Raw genomic sequence first — 21,665 nt, 5'->3', positions numbered from 1 at the left:
GGGAATGGAAGAGCAGTTGTGGTGTACTATGAGATAAACCTAACATCACATTCTAAGAGACAGAACGTTTCTTGGACATATAGACATACTCTACACCAGATACCGTTACCCATTTTAGAGCATCGACACTCTATAATATATTATAACTGAGTGTGCTTATTTTGTAATAACTTTATTACAATGTTTGCGGGGCCGGATCGCCTGCATTTAATAGCACTTTACTATTAAATTCCGCATCTCATTTGTCACGCTTTATTTGAAATAAAAAAAAAACAGGATCTTGTCAGTTTCAGTTAGACTTCTGGAGTTCATTCACATGTCTTACACCTGACTAATTCTGAGGAGACGTTGGCAATACTAAAATCTTTTAGAATAATATGTATTAATGGGAAGATTAGACCACAGCCAAACAGGCGCAGAGGCACTTCCTCCCTTCCGTCTGCCGCTACAGAGGAGATGATGTCATCATAGTCTACTGCGCATACCATGTTTGGCTCAGTCTTAACAAACACGCGCAGAGTGGAAGGCATTTACTTCCTTCCGACAGCCTCTTCAGAGGAGATGATGTCATCATACCCTACGGCGCATACCAATGTTTGCTCATGTCTTACCTTTCCAGTAATAGACTACTATTACGCAGCGCTAATGATAAATTTTCCAACTGCACTGCTGGGACTATTGAAGTATTTAGTTTATCTGCGGTGAGAATTATAAAATTACGGTAGAACCTCTATTATCCGTTATAATGAAGGGAGTGGGATGAACGGTTAATCGAAAAAATCGGATAATCCGTACCGTAAAAGATTTTGGTAAATTTAATTAATAATACTGACACTTTCATATTTTCCTCCACGATCTTGTATTTAACATGCTAGGTAGACGATCAGAAGTTCACTCATTTAAGTCAGGTTGTTAACAAAGGGTTGTTAAGGGTCAAGGAAACTCATTGTAATGGCTGTCTATGTAAATATAGGAATAGTGGAGGTCTCATTTCGTTAGCTTACATACTTTATACACATTATCCTTATACTTTATTAAATTGTACACAGTTGTAACTCCAGTCTCATATTCTGAAGGGAGGTGAACCATATAATATGTAAGTTATGGGGTCTATAAAGTAAGCTTACAACTCGAACATTAGACCATACTATGTAAGGATAAATGCTTGTAATAACACTCTCTAGAAAAAACGTGCTAATATAATGTGCAGTACTTACGTACTTCATATATTTCTGTACCAAAAAAAAAAAAAAAAAAAAAAACGAGACAAAGACAGTTGGATAATCCACCAATCGGTGAAGAGAGTGACGGATAATCGGGATTCTACTGCATGTAAACGTGAAAGAGAACTGGATGTACCACGTGATAAATAATATTATTATATATTAATAATAATGTTATATATAGTGGACATCTAATCCACTTTTGAAAAGAAAGGAAAGGAAGGAAGATAGAAATTAAGAAAGAAAGAAAAAAACTCTTGTAAACAAAAATATCTAGTCCTTTGCCGAAAAGTATCGATCGAGATATCGGAAAATATTTAACGCCCCTACATTTTAGCACTGATTTTTCTTATTTACTTTTAATTACGACAGAATGAAAGCCGTTCAGTAGATCTGCAAGCGTACTACATTTCAGATATCTATATCAAATTGTTTCGAGATAGACATTTTTTCTCGTTACCAAGAGGCTTATACATATCACATTTTGACAGCACCTAAATATTAGTGTCTTTCAAATACTGTAGGTTGAGTTATAACCTGAGTTTCAATTCAAGGTACTAGCAAGTGAATATTCGTATATAAAGACATGAGTAAAAAATCACTTTTGAAAAAGTATCCTTATACTTTTTACCGAGATATGTCTGGTTCTGTGTAAAGGACATACATCGGCCTTCTTCCTGTACAGAGGCAAATATAAACCTGATAATTTATCTTCAAAATAGACAATCAACTTCGTTAAATGATAATTTATTAAAAACGAAGAGATTTTATTCTAGACCTTAATGTCACTGTAAGGTAAACATAAAAACTCTAAAGCATCAACCAAGAATTTGATCCATTTTCTATGTTGAAACGTTAAAGAGAAATAAATATTCCGTAGGAGTTAGAGGTATTATGCTTTCGTATATGGAATAGTTGTAAGTGTGGAGTTAAAGAAAGACTATGCCTGAGAGGTAAGGAATGCGAAAGGTCTGCACTTTGTTATATAGTCAGGTAAATGCCTAGAATAGTTTTATTTAACCATGAAATCCCAAATATGAATGTTTAAGGATGGAGACAAAGATACAGAATCACGCAAGCAAGGGATGAAGGAGTGTGGTAAAATTTACGATTCCGCATGTGTTATGAAGCGATGAAACAAGAAAGAGGGGGAGTGTGGGGTGTGTGTTGAGGAAACAGAATATGCAAGACCAAGAGGGAATCAAAAATAAAAAGACAGAACAAGGCAAGGCACGCCAGGGATTGTAGGACGTGCTGTAGCGCCCAACGAACGGACAGACGGACGGAGTATGACCGGGAGGAAGGAAAACTCTTCCATACTGTTGCTGTTCCAACCACTAGCAACCAGGAGCCCCCGAGACGCGCCACAGCCTCTCTCGCTTACTCGAGTCCCAGAAAACCACACGACTTGTACTTCGCCTTGCCCTACAGGCCTTAACAGAGGAGCTGAGTCTATCTCTCCCTCCGCGTGTTTAAATAACCGGACTATCTCAGTGGATGCTTGCAGCACATGTACAATATCCTCGTATGCGAAATAAACTAGAACCTTCTCTTCCACATATACTTGTTATCAATGTAAACGCCCTCCAGAACAATCTTCCTCCACTCTGTATAAATTAAAGCACTTTTAACTCCTCGTAATGATCTCGAATATAAGGGCTCGTGAAATCTGACTTGCACTGAAGACAGCGAGAGGGGTGGGAGATTCTGTACAGTCGTATCGCCTACACCTTTCAAATCCATGTCTTTTTTGTTGAAATATAATAGAACCACAAGCATTGGTTGAGTTTACGTCCAAAGGCTAGGTTAAAAAAAATGTATGATAAGACGAAGAGAAAGAACTATTGTAAGGTTAGGTGAAAAATGGCTGACAAGTAATTTCAAAGAGAAGCCACCGGCGTGGCTCAGTCGGTAAAGGCGCTTGCCTGCCGGTCTGAAGTTGCATTCGGGCGCGGGTTCGATCCCCGCTTGGGCTGATTACCTGGTTGGGTTTTTTTCCGAGGTTTTCCCCAACCGTAAGGTGAATACCAGGTAATCTATGGCGAATCCTCGGCCTCATCTCGCCAAATATCATTTCGCTATCACCAATCTCATCGACGCTAAATAACCTCGTAATTGATACAGCGTCGTTAAATAACCAACTTAAAAAAAATCAAAGAGAATCTCTGGTATTAATAGCAATTTTGGCGATCAAGAAAGTTTTATGGGGAACTCTGAACAAAGATTTTTGATAAATGACTAATAGCCTATACATATGTATTTTAACTTGCTTCTCATTTTATACTTATGGCTTTTAAAGAACCCGGAGGTTCATTGCCGCCCTAACATAAGCCCGCCATTGGTCCCTATCCTGTAAGAGATTAATCCACCCTCTACAATCATATCCCATTTCCCTCAAATCCATTTTAATATTATACTCCCATCGACGTCTCGCCCTCCCCAAAGGTCTTTTTCCCACCGGCCTCCCAACTAACAGACAAACATTCTGATGGGGGCAGATAAAAAAGTTATTTTTTTTTTCTTCCACCGTGTTAATAATCTCAAAAGAAGTGCTTATACAAATTTTGACCACTCGACCGCAATTACGAGGCCTTCTAGAAAGTGATTTTCCCTGGGGCCGTTTATAGAAAAAAGCACAATTGCATAGAAATATTTATTGAAATAGTTACAGCAATTGTTGCGCTTTTTGTCAACATATCCCCCACTGGAATCGAGACATTTGTCATTCCATGGGATCTATTTTTGTGTCGTAGAAGTCAGCTGCCTCAGATCGGAACCAGCGTTTGACTGCGTCTGCACCTCTCTCTGATATGGGAAATGTCTCAATTCCGATGGAAAATATGTTGAAAAATAGCTCAACAATAATTGCTGTGTCCGTTCTAATAAATTTGTCCCATGAAATTGTTCTTTTTCTGTTAACGGGCCCTGGCGAACTTATTTTTTACGGCCCTCGTAATTGCGTTCGAGTGGCCAAAATTTGTATAAGCATTTCTTTTGACATTATTAACATGGTGAAAGAAAAAAAAAATAACTTTTTTATCTGCCCCCATCAGAACGTTTGCTTGTAAGATTTCATTATATAGTTTATTATTATTATTATTATTATTATTATTATTATTATTATTATTATTATTATTGTACATATCATATGTCAGGCAGTTTTATTTCCATTTATTTAAAGAATTGCTTTTAATGTTACATATACAGGATAGAGTCCAAATCCTTATTTTTAGGAACAAATTTACATAAACAATGTTATACTAAAATCCTACATTGGGTGTTAACTTTCATTTTCCATAATTCCTAGGAGATTATGTTTCTCATTCTGTTACGCTGTTTTTGCAGGGAATATCTTTCTGTTAAAATTTAAATTTAAATTAAGGTTTATTTAATGACGCTAGCAACTGCAGAGGTTATATCAGCGTCGCCGGTGTGCCGGAATTTTGTCGCGCAGGAGTTCTTTTACATGCCAGTATGTATACTGACACGAGGCTTTCGCATTTAAACACACTTAGATGACATCGATCTGAGCCGGGATGGAACCTGCAACCTCGAGTATAGAAGGCCAGCGCTATACTAACTACGCTACCGAGGCCGACTCTTTCTGTTAATCCTGAAGTGGATGTGTTATATTCCCAGTGGTATGATCTTTCTTGCTACTCAAGTTTTATTTCAATAATTTGGGCCTCCATTCTCTCAGCTTAGTTTTGTGTTCCTGTCTCACAGAATTGTATCACCCGTATTATTAATATTAAAATCATTAAACGTATTATTTTTTCTCAAAATTTGCCGTTTCTTTGGACGGTCCACTGTTTACTGTCCAGAGTTCAGAAATGAGGACGGGACATAAAAAAGGCTGTAAATACCAATAGCTTTGAAAATTCGTTTTTTCGAAAAGAAGAGTCTACGTTGTCCCTGGCACAATCCACTAAGAACAATAGTAAGTCCCATTATAATTTTATTTAGAGTCTAACGTCTCCCATGGATGTGCAAAATACATGATATTACATTACTAGTCGTACAAGAAAGCTCTGTTTTCTACAGTATGTCTCTTTGGCCCTTACAGCATTTTATGTCCAATCTTCAAATGTCCTAGAAATGTGATATTAATAAATTACTGTTATTATTTCATATTTAAATGTATTATTTTTATTACTATTATATTCATAATTTAAAAATGTACATTGAGATTTAATCTCAACGATCAAATATTTTCCCTCTGAACTATTCGTGTGTTCATAATATTATAACACTTACAGTATGTCCCTGAATTCACTTCGATATTATTTCAAAAATAAAACATAAATTTCTAATTACAAACGATGGAAAGTTTCAGCCTATATGTTGTAGGCTATCTACTATGTATCAGAATATCCAATATCAAACTCCTGAACCTAATTTAAGATTTCGGGGACTTTACATGGAAACTGGACTGGAAACAAACGTTATTGCGTTAAATTTTCTCGAAATTCGCTCATTTTGAAAGTATTTAAAGTACTATTTTCAATTATTACTTGCTATTCTTAAAACTGGTGTATAAGAAAACGCACAAAGATAATTGCAGGATATAGAGAGCTGGTTTATTATATCGCAAACTCTAGTTCTAGTCAGTCGTACTCACAGGCAGGAGATCCGACTATGATAATTTCTCAGGTTATCCTGTTCCTCTCAACTTTATAAATTTCATTCTACCAATTCTTTCCATTTCACTACATCTTTCCCCTTAATTTATATTTCATTTTAACAAATGAATATGGAACAGAATGGTGCACGAACTATAGTAATATCACAAAAATAGCCAGCCACATTCAATCCTTTCTGTAATGCTAACGACCTTGATCCGGTGAACGTGGGGGACGCCTGCCGCGAGACCCAATTCTTCATCCGTGGTCTGGTTTTTCTGCCTTACAACTACAAGACAAAACTTGGCCTTTCTCTATGGTAACTTAAAAATACAAATCGAATCTTAGAAGTTCACTGATATCATCCCTTAATCCCAAGGGGCCAGTAAATATAGTATGACAATATCGGACTTCGGATTTAACCTATAAACACATGAGTCCAGAAGGAATTCCTATACTGAATATTCAGGCACTACATTTGTTACACATTCCAGCTACAGAGATTTTAACGTCTAGGAAGAAGCATTTGTTTGTCTTATAGATAAATAATTTTAAGTGGTCATGCCCATTGTACCCGACTATCTTATTGGCGGTACGGCAGAACTTTGGAAAAATAATAGCATAAAACACAGAATGAGCCGAATGCCTACCGATAAACTAGTAGTGGTCATACAATACACAACCCTTAAATTGACAAAACTTCATTTCTCACACTAGTTTATTGAACTGTGTCGGACTGTAAAGAAAACAACTATCGCAGTGTCCATACTTTATATGTTGTACAATATTATAGTATTGTGAAATTTTAATTTTCCTACCAATTTTTTTGTAAGACCTAGGACTGCACAAATCTTTTCTGAATGAACTGGCCCTCCTCATAATTAGAGAGTCAGTCAAACTCTTACGGAACCACGTATATGGACTCTAATTCAGTGTATGGAAAAAATTGATGCACCATTATCATTTTTCTTTTTCATTCTTAGCTTTCATTGATTCTTCATTTGAATTTTTTTTTCTTCTGTAAACTGCCATTGTTTGTTTGTGTATTTGTTTGACTTTTTTTCTTATTCTTTTAGCTCTCATATTCTATTTGTTCTTGCATTGTTTTGTATGCTTTGTCTAATGGCAGCCTCTAATTTGAGGAAGCTTCGATAAATAAATATATAAATAAATAAAATTATAGCATATAGCATATTAACCTGTTGTATCCTATAGGATACATTGCGAATTTAAGGATTAACTAAACAATATGAGATGTAAAACTATTCCAATGTAACAGTGTTTCAATATTACTATTTGAAAGCTTTTTGCGCTTTATCTGTTTATTTTAAGGAATTAATAATTAAAAAATATATTTTCGTCTACGTCTGTGTACCGACAGTTACTCCATAAATCCGCTCTTTTCTGGACAAGAAACAAAACTGTAAACATAATGTTATACAGAGAGATCCAAAGAAAAGTGTAGTCTACCGTCAGCCGTCCGATTTTGTCATTGCTCGTCTCATATAATATACAGGGTTTTTGAAAAGTAATGCATAATTGGAATTAAAATTGAATGAGAGGATTTTGGACGTTTAACCTTATATTTAGAAAGGAATATTTGCATGCATACAAGATATTTTGCAATTCTTGTTGTCCGAGTTATGATGTCATCGAGAACATTTTTAAATTGCTATGGTTATGATTACTATCGTAATAATTTTATTATTGACATATTTTGTTAGTTGCTGTATTATGAAACCATATTTATTGATGAAATCAGAATGAAACAAGATATTTTTTATTTTATTGGGTTATTTTACGACGCTGTATCAACATCTAGGATATTTAGCGTCTGAATGAAATGAAGGTGATAATGCCGGTGAAATGAGTCCGGGGTCCAGCACCCAAAGTTACCCAGCATTTGCTCGTATTGGGTTGAGGGAAAACCCCGGAAAAAACCTAAACCAGGTAACTTGCCCCGACCGGGATTCGAATCAGGGCCACCTGGTTTTGCGGCCAGACGCGCTGACCGTTACTCCACAGGTGTGGACTGAAACAATATATTCTTAACAGAAAATTAGAGAATTGATATACTGATGAAGATATGATTTGGTAACAAGATATACAGGGTGGAACATAAGGTAGTACATTAATTGTAAGATGTGATTCCTTAAAATATAACGAACAAAAAAGTCTAATATCATTTCCTCGTTTTTGCTAGGTTTTTGAAGAAATAATACTTTTATGCCGACATTTCGATCGTGAATTTTACGAGTACTGTTTAAAATACGCTGTACATCGAAATGCACACTAATTCAATGTAAACATCACAAAAGCTGATCAGTTGCGAGTACTACGCAAACCGCCTGCCGTCTCGACAGCGATGCCAGATTTTTTGACCTTCTGTACGTGACTCGACAATCAATGTTTCCAATGTTTCTTCAATCGATTAATTCGTTATCTGTGAATTTTCTAATTAAAATACTGCTGCAATATGAAGATAACAAACGTTCTCTTTGTTGTTGTACAAGAAATTAAACCGTATTTTAAACAGTATTCGTAAAATTCGCGATCGAAATGTCGGCATAAAAGTATTATTTCTTCCGAAATCTCGCAAAAACGAGCAAAATTGTATTAGACTTTTTTGTTCGTTATATTTTAAGGAATCACATCCTACAATCAATGTACTACTTTATGTTCCACCCTGTATACAAGAGGTAAGCACGATTCTCATCCAAATCGGCCACCTATTTCTCTGTCAACTGTGAGAAGAATAAAAGCGAAATTCAGATATAAAACGATATTTTCTGTTAAGAATATCTTATTTATTTTTATGTTGATTTCATCAATAAAACTGCTTCCATAATACAGGAACTAACAAAATATATCAACAATAAAATTGTTACCACAGTAACCATGACACAGTGCTTCTGTACAAAACAAATGAAATATTACATAAAGAAACATGCTCTTTCAAATGATAAAACTATAGAGTGCCAATTGAAAATGCTCTCCATAACAATAGTTGTAAAAATATTTTATTTACATAGAAATATTCATTTTTAAATATAAGTTTTGACATGTCTGTGCTTTTTGTTCAAAATTCATTCATTTAATCTTAATTGCAATTATGCTTTACTTTTGAAACACAGTATATAGTATTACATAAATAAATGAAATAATGTATTATAAATTTAGTTAATTAATAATATGGAATACACTAAAATAATAAATTGTACATAAATGAAGCATGACATTACGCCTACCTAAAAACTTCAACGTAGGTATAATGTTCAAAGTGACCACCCTCCGCTTCCAAATATTTTTCATACTTTGGGGTAAAGGACTGCACTCGAATGTCATTAATCTTTCCTCCGGAAAATTTTCGTTACAAGTTTTTTTATTACATACAGATCCCACAGGGGAAACTCGGCTAATTCCGAAGTACGGGTAATTCCGCAGTAGTGTATATATGATTTTACTGCGGCTTTACAATAGCGTAAGTTTTGAGAGGTTGTCAATAGGAGGCATGTTCTCTGCAGTACTATAGAAAAAAATCAAGGATATTAGTCGATACCTGTGTCGGCAATACAGTGAAACATCGAAAGTTGACTGTTTTTCGTGTTTTGCTACACAGCTGTGAAGAAAATGAGTATTGTCATATATAAATTGTTCCTTTTATGTTACTTTCATAATGTATTTCATAATTATTTACGACTGCGGAATTAGCCAAGTCCTCTTGCGAATTTATCCGCACTGTTGCGGAATTACCCGAGTTGTTCTTTTTCAACTGTAATGTATGTACAACTAAATATATTTGCATTTTATTAGGTCTCTTTATATCATTTGGTAATGAAATGTTTCGTCCCTGTCAATATACCTTGACAATATTTTTCAATAAACATTTTGATAAAAATATGATAGATTTACTTCTTAATATTGCGGAATTAGCCGAGTCTCCCCTACATCTCTACTTTTAAAGAAGCTTATAAGCGTTTAATTGTGAAAGAACTTACCTTTCCGGATACTATCGTCTAAAACTTTCTTGTAATCTTTCTTTCTCACTGAATACACCACAATAAAAATTCTCTATTCAGCAGTGACAGCCACTTAATTCACCTCATTAATCAAACACTAACACTAATACAAATAATATCTCAATAAATACAGCAGCTACCAGTACATTCCCATCCCACTGAACTGGGCTGTGGACTGTTGGTGGGATTCCCCGTCACACTTTCCCACAACGTTCATGAACTTGTGTGAGCGACTGGGAACTCCACCGCTCGTTGGATCTCATTCTATATCGAAAATTCCGTATGTTTTAAATATATAATTCATTACGCTATAATTACACATACAATTAATGAATGTCTATTTTGTGTTCCTTTACGAAGAAATAAAAGTAAATGCTTAATTATATTAAAAATGATCAAAGCAATAGTAAAGGAAAAGTAGTTGAAATCACACGACAGATATGTTCAATTAAAATATATGTAAACGGAAAAAAGGCGCACAGTAACTTACTGTATTAGATAAAATATAGAGGTAGCACAACAGAAGACGGACATTACTGTAATGATTCAATTGTTTACTGAAACTAAGTCACCATTAACATCTACATCGTTCTTAAGATTGACGAAAAATCTTATGTATTAATAATTTATTTTGGTGTAGCATTTTTAATCAAACATCCATCTTTCGTTTCATTGCAGAATGTTCACAATCTGTGATTTGTTTGACACCCTATCATTAATTATACTGTATTGGCCTGTAGCTCTTACAGCGCGTAAAATAATAGAAATAAATATACAATATTTAATAGTTATATTTTTTTACATGAATTCAATTTAAATTTAGCAAATATATTCCAATGTTCTTTAAGAATACGCTATATTATTATTATTATTATTATTATTATTATTATTATATTATTATTATTATTATTATTATTATTTCTGTTCTACGTTTCGTTTCTGAGAAAGAGCATCGTTTCCACGAACTCAGAACTTCTCTTGTTCTTAAACTTCTCGATCTACAGCTTCTTGAGTTAATGTAAGTATTTGAAAACAAAATCATATTCCAAATGATTCTACAGAAAGAATACAAATTACATTCCACACTATCTCCTCGACACGTTTCCAGTTCTAAAGATTAAAAGTTGTCCTTTGCAATGTTATTGTGTGGCGTTTCTCGAAGATGAGTAACATGTATATAACTTTTAAGTAAATACAATTTTGTCATATGAGACTTTCCCATAAGCAGAAATTTGTATTTATAATCGTGGTGTGAACGTGGTGAAGGAATGAAAAACGAACGGATACCGAAGATGATCTAGAAACTGGATATCGAGCGCAGGAGATGCAGAAGGAGGCAATTAAATAGCTATCTGCTGGAGCTATGTTCCATGTTCTAAGAGGACATGAAAGACAATCCGATTTAAGAATACTAAACAAGTGATCTTTGAATCTGTGGTGTTTGTACCACTTTGATATAAAATGTCAATATTGAGGAATATTTTGTATAATAAAGTAATTTTTTTCGCACATATTCAGTCTTAAATAACATAATTTTTGCAACTGTATGATGACGTATTTCCCAATGATATTAAAAAAGAGTAAATTAATAGTAGTCCTAGATGGACTATTATTATTATTATTATTATTACTATTATTATTATTATTGCAGCCTATTATTTAAATTGGTTATTTAAGACTCTGTATTTAGTACTTAACGGCGACGGAACTGGTGATTTTATTTTTTATTTTAGTTGGTTATTTAACGAAGCTGTATCAACTACAAGGTTATTTAGCGTCGATGAGATTGGTGATAGCGAGATAATATTTGGCGAGATGAGGCCGAGGATTCGCCATAGATTACCTTGCAGTCACATTACGGTTGGGGAAAACCTCGAAAAAAACCCAACCAGGTAATCAGCCCAAGCGGAGATCGAACCCGCGCTCGAACGCAACTTCAGACCGGCAGGCAAGCGCCTTAACCGACTGAGCCACGCCGGTGGCTGGAACTGGTGATGGCGAGATGTTATTTGGTATGAAGCAGAGAATTCTCTATGAATTGCCTGAAATTTGCCTTATACTTGGGGTAGAACCTCGAAAAAAATCTAAATCAGGTAAATAGTCCAAACGGGAAATGAACCTCTCCGTAACAGCAGACTAACGCGCTACCACTTCAGCTACGCAGTTCGTTGTCATTATTATTATTATTATTATTATTATTATTATTATTATTATTATTATTATTATTTGTTTCTACTGTTTTCAGTATTAATAATGCTATACTTTAAATGTTACTCTATCTCCTCTTCTGCTGAATACAGTACTCAAAAACTTAACCATTAGAAAACTGCAAATTTCGAGACTCCTAGTCTGTAGCAGTAATAGAAACATAGAACAAGCACAAGAAAGGGATGCACACTCAGTTCTCATGGAATGATATGCCTGAACTTTTCTTCAGGAAATCGAACCCGGGTTCACTGAACCTATAACCAGAGAAGTTACCACTTATCACTTAAAATATGGTAATGGGTTTTGTTTGTTTTATTCTATATTTTGAATTTCAAATAAAAGAAGAAAATGATCATATTTCTTTTATACCGAAGTCTAATTCTTCAATTGACGATCTCTTTTGTGTAATCTTCGCACGGTTCCCACACTAACATACCCGCGACTGTACTCTGCTCCTCCTACTCCTCCTCCTCGCCGTTCTAATAGCGGGGCCGCAAGCACGTCTGCTCCTGTGAGCTGAGATATCGTCCAAATATATATATGCAATCTCCAAAACAAGAGCACATGACGCTGCCGCGGTCTTGGGAAGCAATAATTAGAGATGCGGGTGCATTGGAAAGATGCAAGAGACGTCTTGCAGTGTCTAAATCACGGCTTGCTTACTCAAGGCAGAGATTCCGCCTATGAAGACAATTATTATTATTATTATTATTATTATTATTATTATTATTATTATTATTACTATTATTCCTTAATTATTTGGGAAATTATATATCCTATAGCTATGACAGAGATGCACAAATAAAACTTTCCAAGTACCAATATATGTGTGGTACAATCAAAAGAGTTTTAGGAAATAAAACAAGGAAGGAAACACAATTAAAATTCTATAAGGCTATAGCAGTTCCATCCCTCTTATATGGTAGCGAGAATTGGGTCCTAAGACAGAAAGAAATTAATAATATACAGTCATCAGAAATGAAATTTCTAAGAGCAGTCAAGGGCTGTACAAGACTAGAGCATATAAGAAATGAAAGCATAAGGGAGGAATTAGAAATTAAATCTATAATTCAGCAAATCGGTGATTATAAGAAAAGATGGATCGACCATTTACAGAGAATGGATTATGGAAGGTTTCCGAAGTTGGCATGGAATTATAAACCACGAGGAAGACGGGACCCTGGCAGACCAAGAAACCGATGGAGTATTGAGCCGGAACAGGCCATGAGGCCTATACCATGAAGAAGAAGATGATGATGATGATGATGATATTATTATTATTATTATTATTATTATTACTGGATTGATCTTGCTCAGGATAGGGACCAATGGCGGGCTTATGTGAGAGCGGTAATGAACCTCTGGGTTCCTTAAAAGCCAGTAAGTAAGTAAGTAAGTAAATAAGTAAGTAAGTAAGTATTATTATTATAATTCGGATAAATTAGAAAATATACAAAGAAAATTTATATCTTTATGTTCATTCAGATTTCTGCCCATTAATTCCGGGTATAGTTATGAGAGAAAATGTGAATATTTTAATTGTCAAAATCTATATAATAGACGCCATTAGCTAGATTATCTGTTCTTTTGCAAGGTCCTCAAAGGTGATATATCCTGTGTCCTGTGATTGTTTCTTAAACAATATTACCTTACGTATTCCAACGAAAGATATGAGAGCCCACAAACTTTTCTATAATAGAAATTCGAAATTTCTTTCACCAGTCTCCAGATGCATTAAAAATACCAACATGCATGGCTGCGAATTCCATCCCTTCAATGTATAGACTTAGATTGCTCTTGGCAATGAGTTATAATTTATGTATTCTTTTAGACATTATACTTAATTATCATTGTATCATCACTATTATTCTCATAGTATTCTGAGTTATGTATTTTAAAGTCATCCATTATTTGTCCAATTATTGTCATTAATTACTGTAATTGTATTTATGTGTAATAATTATTTCTGTGCACTTTATTACTTTGTCATTATCAATTTTGTCATATTGTAATTATGCTTTGTGCTGAAATGTTATTGGTCTCTGGCTGTTGTACAGCACAATAAATAATAGTAAAATAATAAAAAATAATAATAAATTATTATTGTCTTGGACAGTAAATAGTGTTCAAGAAGAAATCACGAGCCACTGAAATGATTTCTGGAGGACATCAGGTAGGAGGTCAAGAAAGGAAAAGACAAGGAATATAATAAGGCAGGTATTGAATTTAGTGGATATAGTAGAAGTTATAAATAAAAAAAAATACGATAGTACGGTTATGATGAAAGGATAGAAGTTGGAAAAATACCAAAGGAAATCATGCGATGGGAACCGAAAGGAAGTAATAGGAAAGGAAAAACTAATGGAAATTGGATGGGCGGACTGAGAAGAAATATTCAACTAGAAGGACTACAAGATCCAGATACATTAGATGGGAAACAATGGAGGAAAAAATTAAATTAACAGCATTATAATTTTTATGTAGGTATTATATTTTGTTTTGTGGAGGGAAACTGCAATACTGTAAAAAGTTCTAGCCTATAATAAAAGAAAATATTATTATTATTATTATTATTATTATTATTATTATTACTATTATTATTATTTATTTTAGCTGACAGAGTTAAGGTAGTAAAACCTTCTCTTCTACTCAACCAGCAAAAAGTATACATACATATGTATGAACTTACAAGCTAGAAAGAAGTTAACAATTTAACTTAGGTAAGAGTTACATGTATACAAGAGTTATTTATGAATTAAACAGCTAAATACTATGAACTATTAATTTAACAATGAAATAGAAACTGTGTAGCAGAATTAAGCTAAAATACATAGAATGTTAATATATTTCAAATAATGTTAGATAATAGAAAGACATTATTATGAGAAAATTTTGAAAATACAGCTCTATCAGGATGATGTCTAAAGGAAGAAGTTACAATGTACTCAGTGATAGTAAAGTCAGTATGATTGAAGTGAATTGCTAAGAAAGATATCCTTTAAACTATTTTAAAAAATATATATTGTCTTGCAGCCCCCAATACTTTGTGACAAGGTACTTTGTCTCGAGGTAGCTACTGTAAAAGATGATGAATAACGAGATGTTCTATGAAGAGGTATACTGAGCGTGGTTAGAGTATAGGTAAGAGAAACGAGACGAAACAATTTGTTGTCATTATTATTATTATTATTATTATTATTATTATTATTATTTACTCAGCAGTATTTTTAAATTCAGTGTTTTCAGGGAAGATTGTCCAGTTAAATTGCGGGTACATAATATGTAATACAGTGAAATATTCAACTGTTTTTCTAACATAGTTTCCAACCAAACTGAGATATTTGTCGTAGCACTTTACAAGTTTTAAGATACACATGTCATAAAATTCTGTCATCTGTGATTGAGCCATATCTGAACGCTGAATGGCTCCCACAACTTCTTTAATGCTTAACACTACATCTCTGCATATATTGCGGTGCCTCATTCCATGAATTCCACCAGAAATACTGATTTTCTGTTACAAAAAACAGTGACCATGAGCTATTTATGAGTTTGTTGAGAGAGAAACTTTGTCGGCACTTCCTTGGTGTTATTGGTGAGTGAGTATGATCCTCTCCATTAACTGCTATATTTCGCAACACTGAAGATAGATTTCAACTACTTCAACATTTTTGCTACGAAAAATCGTATTTGACTTAGTGACCGTGTCTCACAAATGGTGGAATTTTCAACCGCAGCACTCATTTTGAACGATCGCTGTAAAGTAACTTAAGGTGACACGAACTTCACTCGACCGCAGCTGACTGCGTACAGTCTCTCACACTACATTCCTATGGAAATAAAACGACGTCATCTTCAAAACTTAGCGCGCCATATTCAAAACGGAATTTAGTTTCCGAACAGCCCTCGCACAATTATATTTATGTTCAACAATATGACTTACTTCGAATTCAGGACATTCATAATAATGAGATCCTTAATAACCAGACCTGTTTCTAAGCTTACAATAAAATATACCGCATTTAAAAAGTCAGGACACTTTTGAAATCGTTAATAGTTTGTTAAAATCAAGCTTTGTATAGGAATGAAATCATTATGCTATCTACAATGAACTGGGTTTTATCTTACTTTAATTTACTTCGTTGTTTTAATTGATATTAATTACATTATCATAGTTTGTTTCGAAACATCAGAAGGCTAACATAGAGCGTATTCCGAATCTCAGCGCTGAGCAATCTGATGGCATCACGGTGTTCCGAATTTCAACGATGACGTCACTGATGCTCCACCGGTGTCGCACCGGTTTCATCAGCTTGCAGAGGTTGTGGCAGTCTCCATCAGCCGCCATCAGTGAATCTGATTGTTTCTTGTATAGGGCGGGAATTAGCAGAGGAATGACATCGTGCACTCTTGTGTCATGGCGGTGTGTTCTGCTTTGGTTCTGCACAACGTAAAAACAGTATGTTAATGGCTTATGAGCGAACATGTCAACGGACCAGTTATTACTACCGGTTCAAGAAATAAATTGTTTATGCTCTATTTTCTTTGAACGAGATGACAGTATGGAAATTTCGCAAAATCTTGCTAGTGTAGCACAGACAACTTGTACAGCCGCCATGACAGCCATGGAACCTTACAGCAGTTTTGTTCCAATTCGCTGCAACGTGACGTCATTGTTGTCCACCGGTACGGTGAGATTCGGAATACGCAGATATTCAAGCTTTTACCGTGTGGGTTATTGCGAACATTTTGTGAATATATTCTTCGAAATAACAGTATGTAGACACGAACTGATATTGTGACAAAGACCATATCGGAAACTATACCTACCAATCAGTATTAATTCTGATAGAATGGGAATGAATATCACACAATATTATTTTTGTTTATGTTATCGAATACTTTAAAAGACGGTATTAAAATGATGTAAAATTTTGTCATAAAAGTCGCAAGTATACTAATACTAAAACCTTTAATTTTGCTTGTAAAAATGATAAAATAGATGGACTTTCAAAATACGACAAGAAAAACAAGAGAACTGTAGGGTGGGTTTAGGCTGTTATTCGCAACATGTTCTTCAAAATGTTCATACTATACGAGAAAACTGAATTAGTGTTGAATTTCATGTGCTTATATAAACGTACTATTCACAAATGGCTCTCTTACATATCTAAAACAAATTAAAAAAAGCCGTCATTCAACCTCAATACATACAATTTTCGATTTATAAATATAACCAATCTTATTCTCTTTGTTTTTACTAAATCGTGGGAAGTTTCCTTACGCTACTAGCAAATAGCAGTCATATTGAAGCACTAGAGGCCGTTATGTACATACAATCGATCAAAATCTGTCATGCTTATGTAACAAATAAAATACAATATGAACTAACAGTGTAAGTTTTCAGAAAGGGGGGAGGAAGATAAAACATTTGTCTTGGGAGTAAATATACACAGGGACATAAATATGTTCTCTGACTTTACAATAGGAAAATACCACGGTTGTTCAAATCAAAGAAAAAATTGTTGGGAAATGAAACTTTTTTTTTCAACGTAGGGAGAAAAATTGGACTCAGAAATGACGCAAGAATACGGGAAAAGAAAGAAAAATAAAGCCTCACGTATGTACGCTCTAGACAACTCCATATGGAGTGAGCGCTGTATGTTGTGTGGATATAAAAAATATTGAAATCGTTTCCGTATTATACGTAAATATTTATTTAATAGAATGCAAAGCTATACAAGTGCTATGACAGTGACAAACTTCACTAAAACTATTTTTCTCTGGTTGCATCATTTTCCTCTGTCATCCATCCAATCTACTTTATCATTCCATTTTTTCACTCCTCAATAAAATGTTCTGTCATACCAACCATCACACCAGAATAACTTGTAAGTTATTGTATGTAGCTTGTATCTGCAACCATGTAAAAATTTTGGATGTTAGAATTGCAAACCTACCCACTATAGCTACTGTTTAGAGTCAAAGAGTACGTACTGCAATTTCAACTTTACTATACAGTTCAGAAACATGGACCTTAACAATGGGACAACTTCGAAAACAGAAGCCGCAGAAGTGAGATTACCAGCGGGAGGACATATTCTATATGATCACTAAAGAAACGTCAACATCAGGAAGAAATTAAATAGCCTATAACCGCCATCAGCGATACCACATCAACATTACGAATGAAATTGTAGCCTATAAATATGTATTACGGATGCACCAACAGCAAACTACTTCAGAGGCTTGAGTCATAGGCCTATTTAATATTTCTGTTACTGTACTACCAGCAATAACAGGTTCACCCGATACCTAAACTCAAAAAAGTGTGATTATCATCATGTGAACTCGGGTTCGACTTTCTGCATTAACTGGAAATATATTTTCGATAGAAAAGGTCTAAGAATGACATTTTTTCTCGATGTACTCCTGTTTTCCTCTACATTTCATTTCATTCCACCAACACCCTATTTCACTTTATTGTTACCTTTTTCTCATTTAATCAAAAGGTATGGTTTCAGTGTAAGGTATGCGATCTTCGGTGATGCCGTTATTGCTAGTCTGTGCAATTTCTTGACTGTATGCCTAGCCGAACGAGACCTTAGTATGGCTGATAGCTGTTGAGTGATCAAGGCTATTTGTGTTGCTGAATGAGGCGTAAACTGTTGCGGAACCTCCTTTGGATAGTGCTCTGTAACTTCTTCCTTCCCCTTTAATGTGATAGCTATTAGTTAACGTCCATTTGTCGACATTTTCCTTTAAAAATTTTTTGGGCTCCGACGTGAAACATAATACATTATTCCCCTAACTGTTCTTTTTAACAGCACAACAATAGAACCATATAGCTATCACTAAATTTAAGCTTCTGCAAAATGTTTAATGTAAATAGGATAGAAATGACAAACTGTAGAGAACTTTAATACTAATGTTTTGAGATAGAAAATTTATATTCCACAATTCCGTCTTAAAGCGTTATTGAATCCCGAAGTCCCAAAGTGGTGTCAAGACGGAAGGTATGTACACCCTTTCACATGGAAAATAATCGCTCTCCTGTAGCGTGAATTTGTCTAAGTATCGTTCAGATTAACGCGAGATTCACACGGAGAAATAATTTTAACCATCGATGAAATCAAGTTAAAGCAGGAATGTATCTGTATGTCAATAAATTCCCAACAAAGGCGAAGTGCCGAGGTTACTACAATAAAAAACCTACCTTTTCACATTAATTCTAGTTGCGTTGTGAAGTTCTTTGTTAGATTATGTTTAAATCCACGATTTACTGCTGCAGTATAGCTCACTTAGAGAGAACATTGTGAAACCGTATTTGAACATCTTATATTACGAATTTACTGAATACTGTTTTCTTATGAATAACGACATTCTAAAAAAAAATTGAAATTTTGATTACTTGAGGATACCAGCGAAGTCGAAAAGTAATAATGGTGAAGTTTGACGTTATTGTCACTAATTCGATGCTAATTTTATGAATTTAGAAATAATTATCTTTATTGTAATAAAATAGAGCAACAGGTTAAAACAGTTCCTTATGAAAGGCTATTTTAATTTAAACACGGGAATGATATTTATAAAGCATGCAAGTCTGAACCTAATTATTACTTATAAATGAAGATAAATATCATAAATCCTTCAATAACTGCCTATTTTTAACCTAATGCGTAGTACAAAAAATTACATTAGGTTATACACATAAAACATATGCCAATAAGATGGCATCTTCAGGTCTAGTTAGCATATTAGGATGCTTTTTACATAAAGACATAGATGAAATGCAACACAATAAAAAGTTATGAAATACATTATCTAATTATTATATGAATTGTAATTTAAAGTTTACAGTATTTACACACACACGCACATATACTTTTTTATTTATTTTATTGTGTTATTTTACGACGCTGTATCAACATCTAGGTTATTTAGCGTCTGAATGATATGAAAGTGATAATGCCGGTGAAATGAGTCCGGGGTCCAGCACCGAAAGTTACCCAGCATTTGCTCGTATTGGGTTGAGGGAAAATCCCGGAAAAAACCTCAACCAGGTAACTTACCCCGACCGGGATTCGAACCCGGGCCACCTGGTTTCGCGGCCAGACGCGCTGACCGTTACTCCACAGGTGTGGACGCACATATACTATTTTCAGATCATCTTAAAATGCAAGGTTTCGCAAAAGTACCTTCCACTTAAAAAAAATTAGGAACAGACCTGAAATAGGCTGATAGAGTCGCCAAAAAACCTCAACCAGGTTACATACTGAAATGATTCAGATGTCTGAAACTTCCAGCGCAGACGTCTCCAGACTTTGTCAAGTCTTCGGTATCAAAGCGACCAACTTTCCACTTCTAATTACAGTTATCCTGTAAGGACGAATACTTTCAGCTAAGAGCAATATCTAGGATACTAACTACGGAAATTAAATAACTACGAAAGCACTCTAAATGTCTGTTAGACTTCATTAATGCCGCATACTTCTCTGTTTGTTGTACTTTCTGCATAGTTACAGGCTTGTTTCTCCTAATTCCTTACATCACCCCGTAACTTCTTTTCCCCTTTCTTCCTCCCTTATTATATTTTAAGCCTATTTCCCAGTTATTTTTTGTGTAAATCGACATGAGTACTTCCCACCCTACCTCTACCCAACCCCGTCTCTTTCTTTTTCCATCATCTTTACCGGTTAAAAAAGTTTAACAACTTTTGTATCCTATAACTCTTGTATAATATTATAATGACGAAATTCTTATATAAGTTAGCTTAGTAATGTACACAAGACATCAAATGAAAGAGATGGAGTAAAAAAAAAAACAAGAAAACAAAAGCAAGCTTTTCGGGGCTCTATCATCTTGTAACTTCTTCTACCATTCTTCCCTTTTTACGCAGCTCGTTTTAAATAATGATGGACAAAATTCTTTAGCAGATTGTTTGAAAACTCAAAAGTGATGATGGAGAAAACTTTCTTTTCCTTTTCCGATATTATAAGAGAGAAGAGAGAGAGAAAGAAAAATGTGTCCGACAGCACAGAAGGAAACAAAAAGAGTACCACTATTGACTGTTAAAAACTACGAGAAGATTTGAAGACTTACACCATTGATCCAACTTTAGTCAACTGGCAAAATGCCTCTTGTGTAATATCAGACATTAACAACGATGGAAATACAACAGAAAAAATGAGGTAGAAGTAAGGGTGAAGGGAGAGAAATCCTCTGAAAGAAAAAAAAAAATCTCATCATCAACTACGTACAAAGGCAGTCTCTTCGCGTATTATTGAAAAATACCATAAATATCAAAGATGGAGTTGCTATTTTCTTCTTACGTTTGTATACAAAGAAACAGAAAGTTTAGTCTCTTATCTTCTCCTACCTTCAGTCCTGTATGTCGTCACTGAAGTACCGGCTGCAGGTTTTGTTGAAAATTGATGAAGAGTTCCTTTCTGCTTGAGGTACTGTTGAGAAAGAAAAATCATGATGTTAGTTCAATGACAGAATCCACATAGTAATAGACACCTAAAATGAAACAATTGTCGAAAATATCCTACTGGTTTGAAAATGTGTTGCACAAGAAATAAAACATTAAA

The 21,665-nt window shown here is 34.5% G+C and overlaps 1 protein-coding gene across 3 annotated transcripts in view; it reads right to left on the bottom strand.

Annotated features, from left to right (window-relative positions):
* LOC138715199 (platelet binding protein GspB) overlaps positions 1 to 21,665 on the bottom strand; it is a 1,124,434-nt gene that overhangs the window by 730,171 nt on the left and 372,598 nt on the right. For all 3 annotated transcript variants that reach the window (XM_069847835.1, XM_069847836.1, XM_069847837.1), the window contains exon 2: positions 21,452 to 21,533. The gene's annotated coding sequence lies outside the window, so the exon portion shown is untranslated. The remainder of the gene's footprint in view (positions 1 to 21,451; positions 21,534 to 21,665) is intronic.

Source organism: Periplaneta americana, chromosome 15 (assembly GCF_040183065.1).
Source record: "Periplaneta americana isolate PAMFEO1 chromosome 15, P.americana_PAMFEO1_priV1, whole genome shotgun sequence".
NCBI lineage: Eukaryota > Metazoa > Arthropoda > Insecta > Blattodea > Blattidae > Periplaneta > Periplaneta americana.
Note: the sequence above shows the minus strand (reverse complement) of the source record. Positions and strands in the feature narration are given on the sequence as shown.